Source organism: Hemicordylus capensis, chromosome 4 (genome assembly GCF_027244095.1).
Source record: "Hemicordylus capensis ecotype Gifberg chromosome 4, rHemCap1.1.pri, whole genome shotgun sequence".
Lineage (NCBI taxonomy): Eukaryota > Metazoa > Chordata > Lepidosauria > Squamata > Cordylidae > Hemicordylus > Hemicordylus capensis.
Genome location: NC_069660.1, coordinates 11,827,388 through 11,834,773, shown reverse-complemented (window position 1 = coordinate 11,834,773; position 7,386 = coordinate 11,827,388).

The following is a 7,386-nucleotide window of genomic DNA, read 5'->3' as shown; positions in this document are numbered from 1 at the left end:
AGATTTGTATAAGGGCATTATAATATTGGCATTTTGATTTTCATTCCCCTTTCTAATTATTCCTAGCATGGAATTAGCTTTTTTCACAGCTGCTGCACACTGAGATGACATTTTCAATGAGCTGTTCACCACGACCCCAAGATCTCTCTCCTAGTCAGTCACTGACAGCTCAGATCCCATCAGCGTATAATGTGAAGTTGGGGTTTTTTGCCCCAATGTGTATCACTTTACACTTGCTTACATTGAACCGCATTTACCATTTTGTCGCCCATTCCCTCAGTTTGGAGAGATCTTTTTGGAATTCCTCACAATCTGTTTTGGATTTCACTACCCTAAATAGTTTTGTGTCATCTGCAAATTTGGCCACTTTGCTGATCACCCCAAATTCTAGATTGTTTATGAACATGTTAAAGAGCACTGGTCCCAGTACCGATCCCTGTGGGACCCCACTTCCTACCTACCTCTATTGTGAAAACTGTCCATTTTGTTTCTACTCTGTTTCCTGTCCTTCAACCAGTTACCGATCCACACATGAGCCTGCCCCCTTATTCCATGACTGCTAAGTTTACTCAAGAGCCTTTGGTGGTGAACTTTATCAAAAGCTTTTTGGAAGCCCACGTATACTATGCCAACCAGATCACCTTTATCCACATGCCAGTTAACACTCTCAAAGAACTTGAAAAGGATAGTGAGGCAAGACTTTCCCTTGCAGAAACCATGCTGGGACTCCTTCAGCAAGGCTTTTCCCTCTATATGTTTAACAATTTTGTCCTTAAGTATACTTTCCACCAATTTACCCAGCACCAAAGTTAAGCTGATCGGCCTGTAATTTCCTGGATCCCCACTGGATTCCTTCTTGAACATTGGAGTCACATTGGCTACTTTCCAGTCCTCTGGTACAGAGCCCGATTGTAGGGACAAGTTATATATTTTTGCTAGGAGATTGGCAATTTCACATTTGAATTCCTTCAGAACTCTTGGGTGAATGCCATCTGGCACTGGTGATTTGTTAATTTTTAGTTTTTCAAGACAGTTTAGAACATCTTCTCTTGTCACCTCAAACTGGCCCAGTTCTTCAGCCACTAAACCTGAAAAGCTCAATTCTGGAGCGGGTATATGGTCAGTATCCTATGCCGCGAGGACAGTTGCAAAGAACTCATTCAGCTTCTCTGCAATCTCCTTAATAATCCCTTTCACACCCTCATCATCTATGGGGCTAGCCACCTCACAGGCAGGTTTTCTACTTCTGGTATATTTAAAGAAGTTGTTATTCCCCTTGACACTTCTAGCTATATGCTCCTCACACCCTCTCTTTGCATCCCTTTTTGTCTCCTTGGATTTCTTTTGCCAGAGTTTATGTTCCTTCCTGTTCTCTTCATTTGGGCAGGACTTCCATTTTCTGGAGGAAATCTTCTTCTCTTTTATAGCTTCCCTGTCTCTACTTGTTAGCCACACAGGCGTCCTCCTGGACTTGGTGGTATCTTTCCTCCTTCTTGGTATACATTCCAACTGTGCTTCTAGTATTGTGGATTTATGTAAGTTCTATGCTTTCTGAAGTGATTTGACCCTCCTGACTTTCCCTTTCAACTTCCTTCTTACCTGTCCCCTCATTTTTGAGAAGTTTCCTTTTCTAAATTCCAACACTTCTGTGTTGGACTTCCTTGACAATTTTCCACTTGCATATATGCTGAATTGGATCACACTATGGTCACTGCTACCCAATGGTTCTGCAACTCTGACATATCACACCAGGTCCTGGGCACCACTCAGGATTAAGTCCAAGGTTGCCAGCCCTCTGGTTGGTTCAGCGACTAACTGTTCTAAGGCAGTCATTTAGCAAATCTAGAAATTTGGCCTCTCTGCCATTACCTGAATGTGAATTTACCCAGTCTAAATTTAAATGGCGCAGCAGGGAAATGCTTGACTAACAAGCAGAAGGTTGCCAGTTTGAATCCCCACTGCTACTATATCGGGCAGCAATGATATAGGAAGATGCTGAAAGGCATAATCTCATACTGTGTGGGAGGAGGCAATGGTAACCCCCTCCTGTATTCTACCAAAGAAAACCACAGGGCTCTGTGGGCGTCAGGAGTCGAAATCGACTTGATGGCACGCTTTACCTTTATGTGTGGGTAGTTGAAGTCACCTATTATTACTGCCCTCTCATTTGTTTCTCCAACTCCACATCATTCTCAGCGGTTTGATCAGGAGGGCGATAGCACATCCCTAGTAACACATTTCCTTTCATTCCTTGTAATGTTACCTGTAATGATTCTGTGGAGGACTCCAGTCCACCTAAGTTTTCTAGCTTATTGGAATCTATCCCTTCTTTGATATACAGTGCTACTGTATACAGCACCACTCCCCCAATCCTTTCCCCTTCTATAAAGTTTATATTCAGGGTCCCACTGGTTCTCACCATTCCACCAGGTTTCTGTTACAGCCACTATATCTATGTTTTCACTAGTAACCATGTATCCAACTCACTCATCTTAGGAACATAGGAAGCGGCCATATACTGAGTCAGACCATTGGTCTATCTCGCTCAGTATTGTCTACACAGACCAGCTACGGCTTCTCCAAGGTTGCAGGCAGGAATCTCTCAGCCCTATCTGGGAGATGCTGCCAGGAAGGGAACTTGGAACCTAGATGCTCTTCCCAGAACGGCTCCATCCCCTATGGGGAATATCTTACAGTGCTCACACATGTAGTCTCCCATTCATATGCAACCAGAGCAGACCCTGCTTAGCTAAGGGGACAAGTCATGCTTGCTACCACAAGACCAGCTTGCAACCACATACTCCAGCTCAGCCATCTTGGCTCGGAGGCTTCTGGCATTAATATATAGACACCTATACATGGGGTCCCTCACCTGGTGTTGGCATGTGCTATCCCCCTTACCATCATTTGACCTATTTGGCAAGCTGTCCTGTGTTTCCTTCTGCTCAGCTCCTGGCTCTATTCTATCCCCTTCTGGTTTATGCGAAACATGTTCACCCTCACACCTTAGAGGATTTTGCTGGCCGAAGCAGATACCACCCAGTTCCTGCTAGCAATCCCTCAAGCGTCATTTTAAAAGCTGCTCTGTGATCTTCTTGATTTTAAGCACTAGCAGTCTGGTTCCATCTTGGTTCAAGTGCAGTACGTCCCTTTTGTACAGGCTTCACTCTCCCCAGAATGCACCCCAGTGCCTAACGAATCTAAACCCCTCCTCCTCCCAGTACCACCATCTCATCCACGCATTGAGACTCCTCAGCTCTGCCTCTCTCGCTGTCCCTGTGTGTGGAACAGGGAGCACTTCAGAGAATGTTACCCTTGGGGATGCTACCTAGTAGCCTAAATTGGGCTTTCAGGACCTCCCGACTGCATTTCCCAACATCGTTGGTGCCAATGTGCACCACGACAGCTGAGAGCGTGACATCCACAACCTTTGCACCAGGCAGACAAGTCACCTTGTGGTCTACACGCATGTCACAGACCCATCTCTCTATGTCCCTAATGATCAAATCACCCACTACTAGGAGGCCTCCACCACCTAGAGGACTATCCTCTGTGTGAGAGGATATGGATGCATCACCCAAGCAAGGGGTCCCTGCTAAGCAGGCCCATTCTTAGGGCAGGGCAACCAGGGCGATCGCCCCAGGCCTCGTGCTGGGACAGGCCCTGCAGGGGAGCAGCCTGCCTTGCAAAAAAATTGACCTTCCTCCTCTCCCAGCTCAAACCAACGTGTAAACCAAACCAACGTGCCTGCAGGAGCCATACACAGGCTAGCCTGTTATCCAAAGGTTCCCTGCACAAGAGGAGATGCTGCTACAGCTCCTTCCCCCCAACTGACTCTCAGCTGTTTGGTGGGTAGGTGGGGCTTCCAAAGGTTTCTCTGCTGGAGCAGGCCTCTCTCTGAAGGCCTCCCAGTTTCCTGAAGCTCTCCAGCCAGGAGGCAGAGTGGCTAGTGCTGGGCTGGCTGCCCACCAGAGTGCTATGCACACTCTCTGTCCTCCCTGTCCTACAGCCCTGGGCTGTGCAGAGAGCTTGTGCCTTCCCCCTTCTTCTCAGAGCCAGCAAAGAACAGTATGGGATTTCCCTTTTTTAATAATTCCCCACCCCACTGTATATTTATGGAATGGCTTCCTATAGGGCTTTGATATTGGGCACATATATAGGACAGGGTGGGAGGGCTCTGAATATTGATACTGAAATGGATTGGAAAATTGCTTTCTTTCTTTTTTAATTTTTAAAAAAATATCAAAAAGTGTCCTACAAGTGGCTTGTTTAATGGCAGAAAATTACAAAAGCTTCTGGAACTGAACCCCCCACCCCACCGCTTGGACCATCATTCCAGCCCCATGTGGAGGAATCTGCCCTTTGCCTTCATAAAAATAGTAAAAGTGCCCCACCCTTTAGATCACCTGGAATGACTTGCTTTGATATCAGGCACAAACATAGGACAGGGTGGGAGGGCTCTGACAATTGAAACTGAAATGGTTTGGACAAATTGTTCTTAATATTTTTTTTCTTTTTTCTTAAAAAGTCCTATAGATAGCACATTTCATGACTTTTAATAAATTTTCCCATTGCAGTAAAGCTGCCAGAAAGAGTTCTCTCTATCCACAGAGTACTTCACAACTAGTGAAAGTAGGGCTAACTGTAAACATCTAAATAAACTTTATTTTATTTGTACATACACTAAGCTCAAGTTGGTTTGTAATCAAGAATGTCTGAGTGAGAACTTTGAAGCAAGGGGCATGTGTGGTGCTTTTAACTTTCCCCCCTTACAAATGAACAATATGACCAAGCTGGTTGGACATGTCCAAAAACCTCACTCACTTAAGCACTCTCACCATTTACACAGTATATAATCAGTCAGTATAATTTTGTAATCATACAAAATGTTAAGGGGGGCCCACACATGCTGATTTGCCCCCTGCCCTCCCCCCCCCCCCGGGATGGCCCTGCTGCTAAGGGGGTGTTGCCCTCTTCCTCAGACCTATGTCCTCCTTCCCTGAGAACCTCATTCTCCATGACAGCAGAACCACCGTCAGCCTGGGAGTGGGATGCCTCTAACACATCCCTGAGGGTCTCATCCACACACCTCTCTGCCTCCCTGAACTTCTCCAGGTCAGCCACCTTGGCTTCAAGGGAACAAACCTATTCCCTGAGAGCCAAGAGCTCTTTACACCAAGCACACACCCATGACTTCTGCCCCTCAGGTAGGTAGACTTACATGCAACACTGGGAAGCACCCCCCCCCCCGGCTGGCATTCTACCTTCATAATTAGTTTTATTGGCTATTTAGAATATATGGGGCTTGAAGGTATGCACTGGGTACAGTTGTCAATTAACAGTTCTTAGTTTTGTCCTCCAAGGCAAATAAACCCAGATTACCCAATTGTCTTGTCTTACTTGTCTCCCCTCTGATGAAGCGGCACCACTTGTGTGCCTCCCCACAGTTTCCTGCCAATATCCCACTAAACTCCTTTATCTGTTTGCAGACTCCTGTTAGCAAAGCTCCTCTGGTCTGAGCCTTGTATTCAAGACCAGCAGTCAAGCTGACTCTCCTCAGGAATGTGGCCCCTCCCACAAGCTGAGGCACTCACCTGGAATCAACCCCCCACTCAAGCTTCTCCTCTGTCAAAGGCACAAACACTGCCTGCCAGCCAGCCAGCCGGGAATCACACCCTAGAAAATAAGACTTAGCTTCTCCTTCCCCAGTTTTCTTGGCGATTTATTTATTTATATTCCCTTGCTTGATATCTTCTTTAAGGAGAGAAATACAAGCGTGTTGCTTCCTCTCTCTTCAAGACCAGCAAGCAACTGCTGGCACTCTTCAGCATTTAGCAACTGTTCCATACTATGATTAACTAGAAGCTTGTCTTTAAACAAAATCCAGAATCTGCACAGCAGAGCAGGTGATAAATACTATACAGAGGTAGGTAGGTAGGGGTGTGTGTGTATCTTCGAAACCTGCTTCACACACATATCAGTTCTCCTCCATTATTGTATGCCTGAAGCCAGAAACAAGTTCTGTTGTAATCACTTCATAATACCTTTGGGGCAATAGATTCAGCAGTCAGATTCTTGGGAAGGGTTTGGAAATCAGCCCTGTCTCACTTCTGGAACTGACTACTATGCGGGGACCGAGATCAACTGCATTCCTTGTCTTTGGAATGAGTTACTGCCAAAGCATAACTCCAATGGGGGCTGGCAGTGAGTTCTTTTGCCCTAACCAGGGCAGTGAACCAGCATCTGAACTGTACTGCTGTAGATGAAAATCCTCAAAATTCCATATGAGAATTCACATTAAAAAACTAGGATGGCAGAGGCTATCCTAGGCTAAAACCTTTCAGCCTGACATGCCAGTGTTCTGTGTGGAGGGGGTGTACTGGCACATACAAAGACGGGAGTGATCTGTAGTCTTAAATGATACAACCGAGACGATTGGCTGTATCTCAGTGATGACTAGGCCAAAAAAAATTAAAAGCCTGCCCAGCGATTTTAGTATATTTTTAGGAAGTGAAGCAGGTATTTGTGGGTAAGCTACTGGACATGAAAGGTGGTACCAAAACACAAACAAAAAGAAAACCACTAATCACCAAATTTGTCGTGAAATTGTGAGCTTAATAGTTAAAACCCTTAACTAATTTTTTTTTTAGTTAAGTGGTGACAGCCAATATTAATCATACTGACACTGAAGACCACAGCTGTTTTTAGGGGATTTTTATTCCAGTACGTTACTGTAATGTGGAATTAAAGTTGTTACAAAATAGCATTTCCTTCTCTCACAGAATGATAACCTTCATTTACTAAATTGTAAATTCTCAGAAACAAAACAAAAGAAGAACACCCAGCTCTACACACTCACTGTGTGAGTTTTCTTGATTCTGGAAGGGGTAAAATGGATACAGTTCAGGCTGGGATGAAGACACCTTTTGATCTCAAGCTAGAAAGCCAGTGTTAGAGAAGATTTCTACTACTTCACACAAAACACAACTTAGAGAATTCACTACCACAACCTTAGTCAGCTTTAAAAAAGAATCAGGTGAAGAAATGGAGAAGCCCATCAATGGTTACTAGGCACGTCAGCTATACAGAACCTCCATGTTCAGAGGGAGCACACCACAGAATGCCAGTTGCTGGTGTGTTTGTGTGGGCGCAATGGAAGGGGAGGACTATTGCCTTCTTGTGAATGTCCCTGGAAGCATGTGGCTGGCCATTGAGGGAAACAAGATGCTCCACAGAGTGGACTTTGGGTCCAACCCAGGAGGGCTCTTTTGTTCGTAAACAGGATATACCAGAATTGCTTTCCCAGTGTGCTCACAAATCTTTCAATTTACAAAATTTTCAGCTTGCACATATATTGCCTTCCACATGTACACCCCTATTCAACCA